We start from the raw sequence: 18,263 nt of genomic DNA on the forward strand, positions 1-18,263 counted from the left end.
AAAACTTGGATTTCTTTTTAACCATTGTTTCAAACTCAAAATAGTTTATTAGAGAACTGTAAACATGCTCTTGGGTTTCCAGCCTGTCTGTAGCAATTAACTTGGACAGCAGAGTCAGGGCCAGGACAGGAGTCCCTGATGACCACCTGAACCTGTCTCTCTTATCCCATTCAGATGTTAATGGGGTGCACAGGACACTAATCTGCACTCTGATTTCATATTAGCAAATCAAAATGCCTTGTGACAACAGCAATACCCCATAGTATCAGTGACTTTCTGAAATGTCTCATTAGATCTTCGTAGCTGTGTAAATTAAACAGGGTCAGGTTTGGCGGAGGCAGACGTGGCTCCCTTGAATGCTGATTGCCTTCAGCTGCAGAAGCAAGGCTGGAATGGAGCATCTTTGCAGCCATTTTTCTGGTTCCAGTGCTGTCCTGTCCAGGTCAGAGAGGTACATGCACCCACTGAACCTGTGTGTGAAGGGGCTGGAGCACAAATCTGATGAGGAGCACATGGAGGGGCTGGGGTTGTTTACCCTAGGGGTGTTTAGGAGTAAAGGAAGCTCAAGGGTGACCTTATCACTCTGTATTCTGTAAAAGGAGGGAGTGGCCAGGTGGAGATCAGTCTCTTCTCCCAAGTAACAAGTGAGAGGACCACATGAAACAGCCTAAGGTTGCACCAGGAAACATTTAGAATGGATATTAGGAAAAATACTTCACTAAAAGGGTGGTCAGGCTTTGGAGCAGGCTGCCCAGAGAAGTGGTAAAATCACTGTCCCTGGAAGTGTGAAAAAGGCATGTGCATGTAGCACTTGGGGACGTGGTTTATTGGTGAACATGGTGGTGCTGCCATAATGGTTGGATTTGATAATTTTAGACATTTTTTCCCAAGCTTAATAATTCTATTTGATTCTATGATGGAAAAAACTTAGGGAAATGAAACAGTAAGAAGGTTGGCTGGGTGAAAGGCTAGGCCTCTAACACTTTCCCCCCATCCTTTGCAGAGATCTGCCTTTACCCTTTAAGCCAGTCACCTCTTTTTCTCCTGATTTCCCCCAGTCAGATTTGTCTTTCTAAAAGTCTTGACAATGCATTTTTCAACGTGCATTCCCCAGTATTTTATTTACCCATCTATTTAAGTATCTGTTTTGACAGTTAAATATTCTCTCCTTGTCAGAGCAATATGAATGGTTGCTCAGAGAGGTTGATTTCAGTATTCTGAACTTATCCTGGAACACTGACTTAAGCTTGATGTGTACCAAAAAGTGCTTCCAGTTCCAGGACCATGGAAGGGCTGAGGGAATAGCTGGAATTGCAGCCACTAAGGCAGAGCCATCCTGATTTCAACTTGAATCTCCTGCAGAATTGAAAAGCAAGAGAAATACATCAGAGACTGGGTTACAGCTAGGAAAAGAGTCTGAATCAGCCTAGAAAATGGTTTAAAGAATGTATCATAGAGGGTCCAAAAGCAGAGGGAAGATTAATTCAGACACAGGGTGGAAACTGGAAGTCAAAAGAAAGAATAGCTAGAAAGGATGATACAAAGTCCTGCATGATCCCTTCACCCCCTTCACCATTTCCTCTTTCTAGTCACTTAAAAATGAGCTGTGAACAGCCATATAAAGGAACAGCTTACGAACCCTTGTACATTGCATCAACCTGTGTAAGCATGCTCTCTTATCTTAAAGACACGGGTTCAGTCCCTTGATAATACTCTGTTATTGTGATACGGGAGAATGAAATGTATTTATTACCTACACAGGCTTCTGCAGCAGGGAATGTATTCCAGTAAGAGTGGCGACAGCAGTCCTGAAAGCCACTTATTTCACACTGTCACAGTGTTTCCACTTCTGTGATCTCATAGCTTCTATCCTCCCTTTCCCGTGGAATGGGCCTGGCATGAGGAGCCTGGTGAATTGCATGGTGTCAGTAGGTGGACATTTTTCATAACTCTCCATTTAGTAACCAAGGACTCAGCAAGGTGGGAGATAAAAAATTCCAGGGTTGGTCGATTACTGATGTCCTCCTACCAAGAAGGAAAGCAGCTCAGAGAGCTAAATGGTCCTGGGCCTTGGCTGCACTGCTAAAGATAGAAAAGAAATGTCTCAAGAAAAATGGGAGTGTCCTGCTGAAAATGGCTACCACAGCAGCAAGTCATCATGAAAGATGAGCCCTTTCCTCCTGTCAACAAAATGAATGGTGCAGATGGCTCTGTTTAAAAGGGAGTTTTCACCAGAGGATGAAAGATTTTCCAGCTGAGGGACCCAATTAACAGAGGTGACCAAATCATTTAATATACTTTAAACATGGATCCTCTGTTTCCCTTTCAAAAGAGTTGACAGGTAATTAACTAAAAAACCACTCATCATTTTCTATCCGTGTAGATTGTGACATGGTAAAGTTTGTGTTTTAAATTAGGGAACAGATTTAGACAATGAGGTCATGAATTGCAGATCTACAGACCTACACATTCAGTTCACCAGCTCAAGCAGGAATTCAGCTTCAAGGCTGAATCTGAATTTTGGTGTCTTCTTTTATATGTAAAGCAAAGCTGTGAAATTCAAGTCAGTAGCTGAACTTTACAGAGCCACTCTGTAGGTGCATGGATCCTTCTGCCAGAGGAGGAGCAGCTTTATTTCAAGCTCAGAATAAAGGTAGGTATATTAAAATATGAAAACTGCAACAACTCTGAAATTTGCTTTAATGAACACATTGTCGCAGTTCACATGTTCAAATATAATTTGTATAACACTGGAAATTTTTACTAAAATCAATTGAACTTGTGTTTAAGAATGTCCCTCAAAACTTCCCAAGCCTGAAGACTTGTCTGGCAATTCAGGCAAGATTTTCATATCTCCGTGCATTAAGACAGAAAATTCATGGAAAGACCAGCATAGCAGTCTCCTGGCCAGACCTGTGAAGCTTCTGTGGAAGCTAGGAGATGTTTGAGACAAGCCTGGAAAACATTTTCTTAAATAAAAGGTAATTTCAGAATCTGGGAAGAGTCTGTACTGGCTTTTTAGGTGGGTTTTTTTTGGGTTTGGATTTTGTTGGATTTTTTTGGTTTTGTTTTTTTTTTTTTTTTAAAGTTAGAGTAGCATAGCTCATATATCTGTCAAGACTGAACAATGAAGGGAATGCCCCAAATGTCTGCTAGAACTGAACACTACATATTATGTATCTGTCAGAAGCTTTGATACCTTGAAACAAGTGAGCTCTCTCCGTGTTTTGATTTTCCAAATTTAGCTGTCTTTCTGATAGAGACATGGGAATCTCAGCAACTTCAGCTGACTCAGAAAAGTGCATTAAATACATTAGAGCAATGGCTTTCTTGGCAGTTATCTTTTTTTTTTTTTCCTTTTTTTTTTCTTTTTATCAGAGCAGTACTTCAGAAAAGAGCACAGATGTAAAAGCAAGTGCATCTATTGCACTTATGGCTGTATGCAACAAATAAAAAAATCCTATTCATCTCCTGGACCTGGCACTTGTAAAATGCCACCTAGTAAACTTAATACAGCATCAGTTCAATGAAAGTGTCCTGCTCCTGGGACTCTAAACCTTCTAAGCAGCATGAATGTGACATGAGATGTGGTCTTTCATGTGTGCAGGGATGAAAAGTTCCAGTACTCGATGAATCTGGAACAGACCCATCTACTGCAGAAATGCACAATGAGATCCATTTGGTAGACCCAGTTTGCAGAAGTCTATACTAGGATTAAATTACTCATTTTTACAGTGAGAGTGGTTAATAGGTAGATCAATTGTCAGAGGAGATACAGCAGCTTTTCCAGTGCTGAGAGTCTCTAAATCAAAACTAAGTGCTGAGAAAATTATACCATCATAAGAACTAGAATCAGCAAATTATTTTCCACATAAAATTAAAATGCCTGATTTACATATAGTAGGTATAGCAGTCCTTTATGGTTTTAAAACATACAAATATTTAAGAGGAATCCAACTGCAGGCCCTTATTCAGCAGAGGGGATATTGAAACTCTTAACTTGCCTCAGCTAATGTGCTGCTCTTGCTTAATCCAAAGCAGCCATTCTGCTGGCTCTGGCCCAGACAAACTGCAAGGTATTTAGAAAACCATCTCCCCTGATGTTCAGTTGGGTTTCAGTGTCCAGTTTCCTAATGCCTATTAAAAACTTGATGGCGAAACTAACTTGCTGCCTAAAATGGAGAAAAATAATGGAATAAATACTTCCAAAGAAACAGTCCCCATCACCAGCTTCTGATCTCTCTCACACTTTTTCCCTTTGCCATTCAAACAAAAATTAGAATCTGGCCTGATAGGTCTGCAGCAACAACCTGCAGAAGACAATTCCTGAAAACAAGAAAGGACATCCCTGCTTGTTAATATTATTTCTCATCTCTATCAATGTAGTTTAAAGGCATCTTGATCTTTTTCACTCACCCCATGGCCATTTAACTGCTATGAATTGTTACAAGTTGCTTCAGCAACCCAAGTCTTCTAGATGACTTGTGTGTTGCCAAACATATTTAAAGAAACTGCAGCATATTCTGGAAGGCATCAGGCACAGAAAAAGGCAGTGGGAGGCCTCTTCAACTCCCCAGCTTGGAAATCTGTTGGCACACGTATTTACAATCATCTCCCTCTAAATTTTAATTCAGGCTGAAATCTGTCCAAAGTCAATCATGCAGAAGAGTATCTAGTATAAGCAAAGGGGTTTCTGTCCACCTGTGAGGATTTCACTGTGCACAGAAATGAATTAAAAAACAGCTACCAATGCACTAACTAGCAATATAAATAAAACTGAGGATAGAAAACCAAACCAGGCTATCTAATTATGTCAATACTTCCTGGTGATCAGGTCCTGAAATGAAAATTAATTACGTGCCTCTGCCTTGCTGTGCTGAAAAAAATTTTGAATCTGAATGATCCTGAACCCAGCATCTCCCCAAATTTTAAATAGTTTAGCACTCATTAGGGTGGTATATTAAGAAAATCTTTCTGTGGTAGGGGAAGATCCATGAATGCAGTCACCACTTCCTGACACTGCAGGTAAAAGGATTCTTCCAGTAAAACATTTTTCATCTTCATCTGGCTACTTATTCTGGTCCCAGCTGTGCTATTGCAGCTGCTGTAATAAAAAGTTAGTAGATTGGGGGAAGATTTTTATTCCATAATATTGTATTGCAGCTCTAGTCTTGAACATCAGTATTTAAAGTCGTACCTAACTGCAGCCCTGATGTTCATTTTATGACAGCACAGCAAGTTACCACCCGTCAGCTGCCTGCAGATACCTTAACATACCCCTAGGGCCTTATAAAAGGCTGTTTTTTCATTGAGGTTGCTTATACTTTTTAAGAATTTAACTGTACTATAATAAGTGCAAATTTTTATTTTATGTTGATTAACTGATTATAACATGAGAGTAAGACATTGTCTCATGACAACTAAACTTAGGCAAAATAAACTTTCCTTCAGGTTCCACTTTTGACCACTGTCAGGAGCAGGATACTGAGCTGGAGATGCCTTTGGTTTGAGTAGTTTGGATATGGAGTGGCTAAACCACAGGCACATACCCTAACAAAGAAAGGAACTAAGACCAGTTGTGAAAGGGAACATTAACTAGGAAAGGGGAGAAAGTAAACGTAAATTATTACAAAGTTGCTAACTATGCATCTGCTGATCCATCTTATAGTTTGCTGTTCTCCCTGCTGCAGGTCAGCTCTGGGCTGGAGATCTCATTTGGTGCTTCACACTCGTGATGCTTCTGCAGATAGACTGCACTGCTCTCCTCATCCTGCTGGCCAGGGCAGGGGGTTTGCCCTGCACAAACAGATGGACTAGAGATTTGTTGGGCTTCAGTGAGACTGCTATTGCTCTTCTCTCACAGCATCTGTTAAAGAAGCATTAAGGCAAATGGCTTGTGTTCTAGAGAGGAAAATGGGGAAGGCAATAATTTAACACTTGTTAAGAAAAATTCTCTCCCCTCCATGCTGCACCTCTCTCTATATTCTATTCTAACTGCTAAACCTAGCACAAAAATCCTAAGAAAGTGTTTTGGCCTCAGTGGGATCTTCAATGCCCTACATACAAAGTCAGTCTATGATTTGAAACTCAGCTATGGAAGGTGCCAAGTCTGTCTCCAGCTCTGTCTCCTCTCATCTTTCTGAGGTCTCACCTCTTCAAATATTTCGCTTAAATGGTCAAGACACTCATTAGACAAATATTTGATTTATCCCATAGAGGATCAGTATGCAAATGCAGACTCTTTACCCTCTGCATGATACAACTATACAAAGTAGTGGTCCAGGTTAGCAAGAAAATTTTTTTGCATCTTTTTTAATGGTCAGCTATGTTTGGTGTTCAAAGCTTCAAATTTGGGTTTTCAGATGCTTCAACTTTTGTGTTTTCAGATGCTCTAGGATTCACAATTTGATAAGTCTGGCTGAGACACTCAACCTGGCTCCATCCCTTTATGTTTAAATTCATTCCTCATCATTCTAAAAATCCACTAACATTCATCCAAAGAGGATGAAAAAAATAAAATCACCCTCTATCCGCTTAGGGGAGAGAAAATCCTTTCTATCAGCTAAAAAGACCACAGTCTGGGCATTTGTCACCATCACAACATACTTTGGGGATTCAGAAAACATTGTCTCCCTTATTAGATTTATTTCCCTCTTTATTTCTTATTAAACAACCAAGAGGAATTGTTGGTGCTAGGGGCTGTGTACATGCAAACTGTCATCATGGAGAATGTACAAGTGATGTATACCAGAAAAGACAGTGGGAGACAGTTTCAGATCCTTCGTAATCTGGACACTGAGGTGGAATAAATTCACCCTTCTTCATTCCTGTCAGAGAAATGGCAGCACCCATAGATTTAGGGCAACTTCAGTTTGAAAATTGCTTTTTGACTAATTTGTATTCTCAAGCTAAGTAGGCATGTGTTTTAAAACCAGGTAAAAAAAAAGAGCTCACTTTTAGGGGAAAATACTAGCATATATTCTAGGGGTCCAATCTTGCTTTAGGCAGGGGAAGAAAATGAGGAGAAACAGGCAGATGATGCCTGACAGTCCTGGTTACTCATGGAGTGGTCCAGCAGAATCACCAAGGGACAGGATTTGCCATGATCTCTACTTATCAGGGAGGTATATGGAGGCCCAGTGGGCAGTTTTGACAAGAAACATAATGTTTACCTTTAATGTTTATTTGTATTTAAAAATGAGAGAGGCAAATAAATAATTATAAATTGTATGTTAAGTATTAAATTTAGACATTTTATATGCAGAGTAACCAATTATCAAAAATTGGCTGAAGACAGCCCAGAAAATCTGCTTTTCTTAGTCAGAAATTCACTCAGTACAAAAATCCTTTACTGTACCTGTCTGCCATAAAAATTGTTGGTGTTTCTTATATAGCAACAAGCAGAATGTCAATCTAATTCTTACTTTAGCTTTAAAAAGTCTTGTGTTTTTAATAAAAACCTTTGCTGACAGCTCTCTGGCTGAACTCAGCTTCCTTTTTGGTACACTGAAGTCTCATAAAGATAGTGGAATTTTAGAGGAAATTTAGCTTGCTGGGGGTGCATGTCATCTTTTTATTATTTCATTTCACCCTCTCCTTACTGAGTTCCATCTGCCATACTCACTGTCAACATCTTTTATTCTATTTTTCATCCACACAGTGATCATTATATGATTTTGCTTTTGGTTAGCCAAAAACCCAATTGCAATGACCCCAGCATCCCAGAAGTCAAGACATCAATGTAAGTTTGGAATGGAAGCAGTATTGACTGCCAGCACTTCTGTAATTCCTAGCAATCAACTCCAATCTCTTCTCTCTTAGTGATAGATAGATAAAACATTTGCCTTCACTTTTACAATCTATACAGAGGCCTTTACCATCCTTTATAACCCTCAAATTCAAGACAATTTGGACTTGATTAAATCCTATCATCTCTCAGGTCTCTTAAGCCAACTAATGGCTTCTTGGAGAAGCCAAGTAATTTTGCAGCTTCTCCCATTACCTCCCTCTTTTCTGGTTCATGTGCATTTCTGGCTCTAAGTGTAAGTTTAATTAAATTTACTTGACATCCAAAGTAATTGAGGAGATGATTCTAGACCTTTATGTTTTTATTAGCAATTTGTCTAGAAAAAAAATCCAACATACTTATTTTATATACACATTCATGTTTACATTTATATGTGTATCTTTACTTATATACTGTATACATGTGGATACACACACACAAAGTAGAGAATTCACAATTCTCTACTTTGTCTTAATTTACATCTCTACACTGGCTCCATGCATCCAAAGTAATTTCCTCAAGAAAAGAGCTAAATAGAAAGTCTGACCCAAATATGTTCCATACCTACTAGCATATGCCCCAAACTGTGTGGAGTCATACCACAAATACCTAACATACATTCACCTTCAAAAGTGTTGATTTCCCACACTTTCAGGACATATGCTTCATAAAAGACTGAGTCCCTAAACAACCAGCTCCCTACAGGCTTTTCACTCTCCTTCTGTGACAACCCAGCATTTTATCCTCAGCCTTCTTCACTTTCCAGTTTAGTTCATTCTTACTTTTCAGTCATCCTACATTATTTTGGTGACATCTTTAACTGAAAACTTTAAACTTTTCTTTCTTTATACTATTATTTTTATAATTCTTTTACCTTTGTATTCCATGTGAACATTGCACCTTATATTCAACACTAATGTAAGCAATGGTATGAACTGAGATCCTCAGGTAATAGGATGTGATGGTTACACTGGGATGCAAAGGATCTGTTTCTTCACTGTGACCAATTTTCACATTGTAAAGGAAGAGCAATATTTGCTCATGATCTTCAAAACCTTTGATAATGGCCATCAATTGTTGCCTAGGCTGAGGGGCAAAATCTGCTGAGATAAGAAACTCTGAGATTTTTCTGTTCAGAACTGTGCTGAAAATGTTTGCATAGGAGGGGAAAATTGGCAGCCTCTGAGGTCTCACATAGTGCCCACGAGGGCCCTGATCCTTTTGGCTCAAATGGCAAGAGGACAATTTTGAGGAGACAGAAAGGAGCTTCACAAAAATGTGATCTTATTTCTGGTGCATGCAAATGAAGAGAGAAAGACTGGATTTTGTCTGTCAAGTTGTGCCCACACAAGAAGTGAACTTCCTCCCTGTTAATCCCAGAACACATTTTGGTGAGAAAAGCTCAAAGAGCCCAACTGTGTCTTGTGTTTTTCTTGTAAAATATCCGGGGGCTTCTCTTCCCAGTTCTGCTCCCGAGAGCTCCCTGTTGCCCAAATGTGGTCATATAGGGCTAGGCCTGCAAAAAGAAAATGTGGTAGGGGGGTTATTTTTAGATATCAAATCACAGGCTGTCAGTCTGCAAGGCAGAGGAATCCAACTAGAAGTCAGAGGAGCAATATTGTCAGACATGAGAGAGGTCAATTTGCAGTCAGGTTCCATTTATAAATTGTTCATAAAGAGCTGACAAATGACTGAGCAAGGTTTTAATAAGTGATTGTACTTCAGTAATAAGGTTAAGCAATTATGACATGGAAACATTAGTAACAAATACTAATTGAATTTCTAATACACTCATAACAATATGCATTATAAATGGCATAGACTTATAGAGAATCAGCATTAAATAACACCTGTTAAACTGCATGTGGCTCCTCACTCTTCCAGTAGCTTCATTGGTGTTACTGTTTTATCCTATCAGGAAGACACAGCAAGGTAAGAGAAAGGTTGAAGGGATTCCTTTGTCCTGTCCTGTAAAGGATAAAAGGTTTCTGGATGATGTGCTCCTTGAGGCACATTGCTTTCCCAATAGCAATCATCTCAGAGGCAAAGCGTGGTCCAACAGCCAAATGTGCCCTCTTGGTCATTGGAAACATAGCTCCAATTTCCTGCTCCACTACAGAGCACTTGTAAGATCTTAAGAAGGTTGTGCTCTTTCTGTAACACCTTAGAAACCATTTCTCCAAGGGGAATCTGCACCAACATTTTGAACTGGGGACCAAAGCAAGGATCTTGCTTGGATACAGCAAAGAAAGCACTCCTGGAAAAAAAAAAATTAAAGTCTTAGTTTCTCTTAGGGAAACTTTGTTGCTGTTCTTGTTTCAATAAAAAGCAGCATGAAATATTGAAACCAGCATATATTTCTTTTATCTTTGCTAAGAAATTACAGAAATATAGGAATAAAAAGTGAAGGTTCAAGCTCAGTTTCCAGCATGTCAGAGGACTGTGTGATGATTCTTTAAATAAAAGGTCAATTGAAACCAGCCTGGGTAGGAACTATAGACAAATCTGCTGTCTAAAACAATTATGCATTACCTCTAGCTGTGCACTGGGTCTGGATTATGTATTTGTTCTTTCCCATCCCAAGTGACTCTGATGTTAGAGGGAGTCCTGAGACAAAACTATGAAGAGCTTGATGCAAAGACAAATTGCTCTGGGGTAAAAAAATCACCTTTTCCTTTGATGCAAAATAGATGTCTCTGAGAAGACAGGAAAGGATGAAAACAACATCAGGAACTGTGACTTTGCAAAAGAAAGCTCCAAGGCCAGCTGACTCAATTATGCTAATCACCCTATCAATCTTAATGGAAGAGAGATTGTAATCCTAAAATTACAGTCAGTGAGGCACCAAGAAAATTCCCAGTTTTCTTGCCTGTACTAAGGTCACTTATCTGATAGCATCATTATAAAGGTATCACCTTGCTTTAGATCCATTCAAATGCCCAGGTGGAGATGGCTGGCACTGACTGCCACAGGAGATAATGAGGCAGCTCCTAAAGCTTGTTATGCAAAAATCTCACAGAGGAGAATAGAGCCATAGACAAACTTTTGTTAAACTTTAAAAAGGCTGTAAAAAAACACCTCTCTGCTCTTATATTCTGCCCCTTTCTGGCTCCCTTGTTAAGTTCTTCCCACTTTTGTGTGTTATCAGGTAATAATATAATTGAGACATGGAAAGAATATGAAGCCTGAACTTCTTGAGGAATGGTGCTTTAACTCAAATTTCAAACCAAGAGTTGTTATTAATAATGAAAGTGAATTTTACTGTCAGTTCTAAATGAAGGAAACACATGTGAGCATGGAGGGGTTAAAGGATGCTATTCCTACCTGGTAATGAAGGAGGAATGGGAATATGATTTGACACATGATCAAGCTTGTTCTATGTCTCAGAGGTATACTGTGGCTGACATATATTAATTCTCCAGAAGGATCACCCAGGTTTACTAAAAATGCTTATGCAGGAAAATATCTGCCCATATATACAAGAAGGGAAGAATCTCCACTCCTTGTGTATCTCCATCTCAGTTTTCTTCAGCTGCCTGACGAATGCAGGTGGTGTTTGAAGTTTTGGCTCCCACCTCATTTGTTCCTCTATCTCTCACCTTTCAGAAAAAACCCTACCAATTATTGTCAGCTCTGATTTGGGCATGTTACAAACTACAGCACAAATGTAGCAAAAATTGAGTTGTGTTTATAGCTTTATTGTCTGTTTCACAGAATCACAGAATATGCTGAGTTGGAAGGGACCCACAAGGATGAGTCTAAGTCCTTTGTGAAGTACAAGTCAGTTAAAATGGAGGGTCACCAGAGACTATGTGGATGAAGAGATAAATGATAGAATATGCTTATTCTTCTCTCAGCTTGTATTAGATTGGATGTTGAGCAGAAGTTTCCTAGATGTTTTTCCCCTGGAAATCATTCTCCCAGATTTGTTTTTGATGATGTCTATCTTTCCTGAAACAAAATCACCCAACAGCTTTAATTTGAAACTTGAGCAACTCCAAAATTCCACTCACAGCTGGGTGGGTGACATTCAAACTAAAAAGCTGGAGTATGTATAGGAAGACTCCATGTTTATAAAATATATCTCCATTTCCTACCACAATGGTGATAATATCATGTGAACTGTTCACAAATAAAAATAATAAAAATTTAAAAATAAAATCTTCTGATCAATTAGCAGTCTTCTCTCTTGCTCCACCCAGGTGAATCAGTTTTGTGCTATTTTAAAACTAAGATAAAAACTTGAGGTTTTTAACAACTATGTTCATTATTTATGTCTAACAAACTCTACTGGGCACCTTCTAATTTAGGGGCACGTTCTAATTTAGGCACCTTCTAAATAGGGAATGATGATGTTTTCAAAAATGCATGGTAATTTCTAGATGGATCATATTTAATATTAAATTCTTAACAGAAATAAATGATGATGGATGCTAGTTCAGAAAAACACATTTTCTGCATCTTAAATTCAGAGATTAAATAAGTATTTTATTTTAAATTGTGCATTGTTGAATGGTTCTCAGGAGAAAATGTAAATCATAAACACATACTTGGTTTTAGTTTTAGTGGTTTGTACTACATTTTAACTTTTTTCAAGTAGATATTAAATTGCTGAATTTGAACCACTTGACACAGTCCAATCAGATCATCCTACTGTGTTATGCAGGATGTGTCAGGGCAGTAGGCAGCAATCTCCTTTGTGGGAACCCAGGACATCCCTCTGGCTGCCCTGGCTGTCTTGAGCCCCTGCCAGGGGGCTCGGAAACCCTGGCACGAAGTCAAAAACACCTGTGGCTTCGATTTTAGCCTGTGGAAAAAACTGCCAACTTTGTATGAGGAATTACAAGCCACAAGGTTTTGAGTAGTGGGCAGTTGAATTAACACAGGGTGAAAAAGTGGAATTTTAGGATTTTTAGAATGGGGTTCAAGGGGACAAGATTTGGTCATGTCCTGACCTTCTTCTCCTTCTTCTTGTCCTCCATGTCTTGGTGTGATGGTGACACTTTTCTATTGGTTTGAGGTAGAGACACACTGTCTAACAAAAATGATAGATATTGGCACATTATTGTAAACATAGTACACGTAGTTTTTAGTATAAAATGTAAACACTGCCTCAGAGGGCAGAAAGAATGCCATGGCCAACCTGCTGGACAGAGCTCAACAGGTCAGAGAAAGAATGTTACAGATAAGAGAAAATAAACAACCTTGAGAAGCTGACCCTACACATCCAGACATCTTCTTTGGCTGTGAGGGCTGGGAAATGAGGACTTTTACACTCTCGGGGTCACCTCAACACCCAAACCCCGAGATTCCATCACAGGAAAAACTTTCCTCACTGCTAATGCTGATGTAACATTCTGAAGGCTGATATCAGATTTTTTGATCTAAGGTACTGAGAAAGCACAATGATTTCATGAAATTGTTCAGCACTTCAATAAATCCAGCCATACCTTTCATATTAGATGGTAATCTAACATCCTGAGAGCTACAGACCCTTCTATAGTGTTTTAAATAATATATAAATCTTCTATTCATTCTTAGCTAGCTTGGTTTTTTTTTTTGGTAGTAGATCAATTGCTATTATTGCAATATGTGACACTTTACATATGTCACAAGGCAGTGTAGCAAATAGAGAGCACCCAAATTCTACATTTGTGAGGCAGAGCACTTAAATCTCCACTTCCAAATATTCTCTTTGACTGAGACACTGAAGACTGGCTGGAGAAACAAATGGAGTTTATTATACATAAATGAAGTACGTTTTTATTTTTTTTTAAAAAAGGCATTTACACCCCACTGCAATATTGCTCTGGGTTTAACAATTTTATGAAATTCGGTGTTCATCAAGCACAGCATAACCTGCTGGGCAAAGGAGGGGATTGCCCTGCTCTGCTCTGCCTTGGGCAGCCTCTCCTCCAGTGCTGGGGGCAGGTTTGGAGGCCCCAGTATAAGACATTGAATTGTTAGAGAGCATCTGAAGGAGGACACAAGGATGGGGAAGGGTCTGGAGGGAAAGGCATGTGAGGAGTGGCTGAGGTCACCTGGGCAGTTCAGCCTGGAGGAGACTGAGGGGAGATATAGCAGCCCACAGCTTCCTTGGGAGGGGAAGGCAGGGGCAGGCACTGATCTCTCTCTGCAGTGACCAATAACTGCACCTGAGAGAATGGCCTGGAGCTGTGTCAGGGGACGTTCAGGTCGGACATCAGAAAAGGTTTTTCCCCCAGAGGGTGCCTGGGCACTGGAACAGCTCCCCAGGGCAGTGGGTACAGCACCAGCCTGACAGAGCTCAAGAAGTGTTTGGACAATGCTCTTGGGCATGGGGTGTGACTCTGGGGGATGGTGCAGTGCAGGGCCAAGAGCTGGACTTCGATAATCTTTGTGGTTCCCTTCCAACTCAGCATATTCCATGGCTCTATGATTCTATGAGTTGAGTTGTGTAGGCAGGGAGAGGAGACATTTGGTGACCAGAGCTGCATTAATTCCCAGGAATCAAGGCCCTAGTGCTGTCCTGGAAGAGAAGCTTCTGGGCTCAGCCTGTGAAAAGCTTAGGACTCCACTGCTTACATCAAAGCAGGTTGGTAAGACGCTGGCTACCGAGCTGTGCAAGGCACTGGAGGGCAGGAGGGCAGCAGGGCAGGGAAGGTCTGACACCTCAGGTTCCAGGGGCTGGGTGCAGATGGAGTTTTCCAGGTGGGGTCCACAGATGTGTCTCTCTCTGCACTGTACAAGAAAGAGTATTAGTCAGTGAAGCTGAGGGTGCAGAGATCTTTTGGAATAGTTTTAATAATATCACCTGAATAGAGAATGTATGTGCCTCTGAAAGAACTGTGAAAACTCTTCAACTTTCATATGTGCCAGCAAGTGAAATATTTATTAATGCAACATTTATTAAATCTTGGTTTTCAAGTCTTAAGAATGGCATGTCCTGATCATGCCTGTCCTCTGTGGATCTTTTCATCTGGCCACGTGCACATAAAGCAAGCTGAAGAAAAACTTTGCTGTGATTCACCACAACTTTTTGAGCAACAAAGAAATACACCGTGTTCTCATTCATTGAGTACTCTGAGCCTAGTGAAGTTACATCTGCAGCACACAGAGTCCTATACAGGATATATAGAGAGCAGAAACATCTTTGTTTCCTGTGGTGCAATTGCAATGAGTTCAAGGAATGTTTTACTTAAAAAGGGAGAATATTTTCAGAAGGCAACACCTCTAAGAGAGCACTCTCAGCAGAATCCACTTTTCATGTATAGCTGTAAGCTGCGCTGATGTGCTGACCCAAACACCCTCATAAATTTAGACTATATGGAAGGCACTGAATGTAATTATCTGAAGCAGCTAGAACATTTATTATGATAATTAAAGTCAATTACTTTTATGACGGGATCAAAAAATAAACACCACCTTTAACACTTCCCTCGTTTTCCTATCTCTTGCACAATATAATATTGCCACAGTAATTACTATCTTACCATCCTCCTAGCAAATTCCAAAGGCATGGACATCTTAATTCACTTGGCTAGTCTCCTTCCACATGACTGCTTCACTTAGCAGCAGTAGATGGATATCTTCCTTGAAATGCTGATAGCAATCCTGACTTGGTTTGCTTTAAAAAATGAGTATTGTTGTGAGAACACCTCTGGATAATGAAGGATGTGGTTAGCATTATTGCCAGGAAATTATTAGCTCATAAGCAATGCTAGACACATCCTAATGAAATGGGATGACATTATTACTATGGGAACAATATGAGACTAAGACTATCCTATACCATCCATTTCTGTGTAAATTTCTGCTCTGTTTGGAGATGGAGCTGAATAACAGTCTACTAAAATAATCACAAACTACTTTTTCTCTTGGGATTATATTCAGGGCCTAATTAACATATTAACCAACTTACTGACAGTGTTTAGAAAGTTTGGTTTTTAGACTCCTACTGAAATGTACTTCAGTTCTAAGGCTGAGGATGCTCCATTTAAGTCAAACAAGGACCCTTAGGGAAATAGAATGATGCAATTTGTTACCAGCTATCCTGATCAACATCAGTTGTCTGATTCTCTGCTCTTTTCTTGCCTCCACTTTACAGTAGTTATCTATATCTCAACAAAACCTCGTCCAGGCCTCATGTCCGAGGTCACAAATCTTTAGTGCTGTGGAATCAACCTACACTTTCTGAGAAAAATTCCCTCTCCAATATTTCATGTGCTTTAAACAAAGATATGTGCAAAACCAAGCAAACAACAAACAAACAAAACAAAAGCACAAACAAACAAAAAAAACCCAACAAAATAAAACTCCAAACCAACAGACAAACCTCAGTACAATGAAGATTAATCTGTCAGCTGGTTGCTGCTTTTCACAAGTGGTGGAGTCTTCTACTGATAGGGGCATCTCCCAAAAAGCTTCATGAAAAGCCCCTGATGGACTCAAAGACTCAGCAGCATGTGAACAAACAGATAGAGAAGGATTCACTGTACTGATATCTCAGAGTCTTTTTTTACAAGATAAATGGACATAAAGGGACATAAAGGGCTGCATTGTCCTAATAGGATGACCCATTCTTTAGGGGTGTAAATCACATTGTGATAGTGATGTGGACAAAGAATGACCAGAAGCTGGAGATTCCTGTGGGGAGCTGAGTTCTCTGTCATGTTCTTCCTGGACACTCCCACTGGGGCAGTCAACAGGCCCACCAATCAGTTGGGATGTGAGACACTGTTCTACTGTAGCTAGGGTTGGATTGCCAGCAATTTAATACCAGCCCTGGCAGCACTGGATCACTGGTGGAAAGAAAGGTGTGCTTCTCTATGAACTCAGCACAGGAAGGAGAAGATGAACAGCATGCCTTGTTATAGATGCACTTTACTGGGGCATAGGGATGCCAGTCTTGCAGAGAGTTGTGGTGATGGGAGGACGGAGAAGAAAGCCTCCGCTTTCTGCCCCAGCAATAGCACAGGCCATGAACAAGAGCTGGAAATGATTTATTGAGCATGTGGCTAATGTGAACATGAGGAAATTTTTTTCACTCAGGTTGTGCTTCAAAAACACATGTGTAAAAGAATATTGAGGAGACCTGGGATCCAGCAATATGCAATTGCTGTAAGGCCCCATGATTTGCCTGCCTGTTACGAAATAAAACTTGGAGTCTTGGGGTCTTCATGTTCCTGAGCTATTACCCAAAGCTAATTAGCAGGTCCTGCTACAGGTTAGCTTATAACATTGAAGATGTCTTAATTTTATCCACCTTGTGGGCCATTTCAAAGACAGGAATGAACACACTGTGATGAATACTGACCCTTAAAATTTTCTCTGACCCAGGCCATGTGCCACCTTATGAGTATCCATGCAAGCTAAGCTGAAGATAGAAATAATTGGGTAAAAGTCAGTGTGAAGTGCAGTAATTGACATTAGATAATGTAAGTTTCTTTTCTCCCCTTGATCAGTTTTTCTCTTGCTCATACCCTGCTAGTCTTTTGGTCCCATTATATCCCATACTGGGATGTCATAATTTGAATCTGTTCTTCCCTGAAACTACCCAGCTTTCCTTAGGAAGAACTTATTGGTGAATTAAGCTATTCTCTGCTTACAAATCAATCATTTAAGAAAAATAACAGGACATTAACTAAATGTATCTATGCCTCTGTTAGTAACGTGAATGTATTGAAAAAAAGTGTTCAAACTCTGATTAATGAGTTTAATCATTTCCATAGAAAATGTCAGGAAGAATAAAAATAGCTCATTAGAAAAGAACATGTGAAAGTAAATACTTAGCCTGGTAAAGTTTCCTGGGTAACTCAGGATCTGAAAGGCCAAAAAAGTCATAAGACATACTTACCTCCAATTACAGCATTGTTTTTGTTGCTGTTCCTTTTACTACTACAAAACTGTGTTATCAAAATGAGCTCATAGAGGAGAAGATACAGCTAGAAAATGTTACTTATTTAATAATTGTAAACTTGTAAAACATTAGGGACAAACCCAGGTCTGGATACCAGCTTTCAAATATTTTCAGACACAGCAAAGCAATGAAAATCACTCTCTATCCTGACACATTTCTTATATTTTACGCTGTTCATGGGAACCACGAACTCAGGTTCAACACTTCCAGCAGTCAGCTATGACTACAAGGCAATCACTCTAAGACATATACTTATCTATGTGGGGAATTCTCCTTCATATTTGCATGTTTTATCCCAAGGGAAGTGAAAAATTAAGTAAATTAATGATGATAAACAATTAAAACAAAACACAAACAACTAACCTTCCTTTATCAAGTTGTTGCTTGCTCCACAGCAACAAGATAAAAATTGGACCACAAGGAGACAGAAAACATGAGTTTTTCATCCTTAGCCACAGAGTAACCTGGACTTATTTCTTGATTTCAATGAGCTGAGCCAAAGAGAATGTACCAACTGGCCAGTACCTGCATTTTAAAAAGCCTTCTATGTGACAAGATTATGGAGATATAAGTAAGGGA

Source organism: Lonchura striata, chromosome 6 (genome assembly GCF_050655825.1).
Source record: "Lonchura striata isolate lonStrDom1 chromosome 6, ASM5065582v1, whole genome shotgun sequence".
Taxonomy (NCBI): Eukaryota; Metazoa; Chordata; class Aves; order Passeriformes; family Estrildidae; genus Lonchura; species Lonchura striata.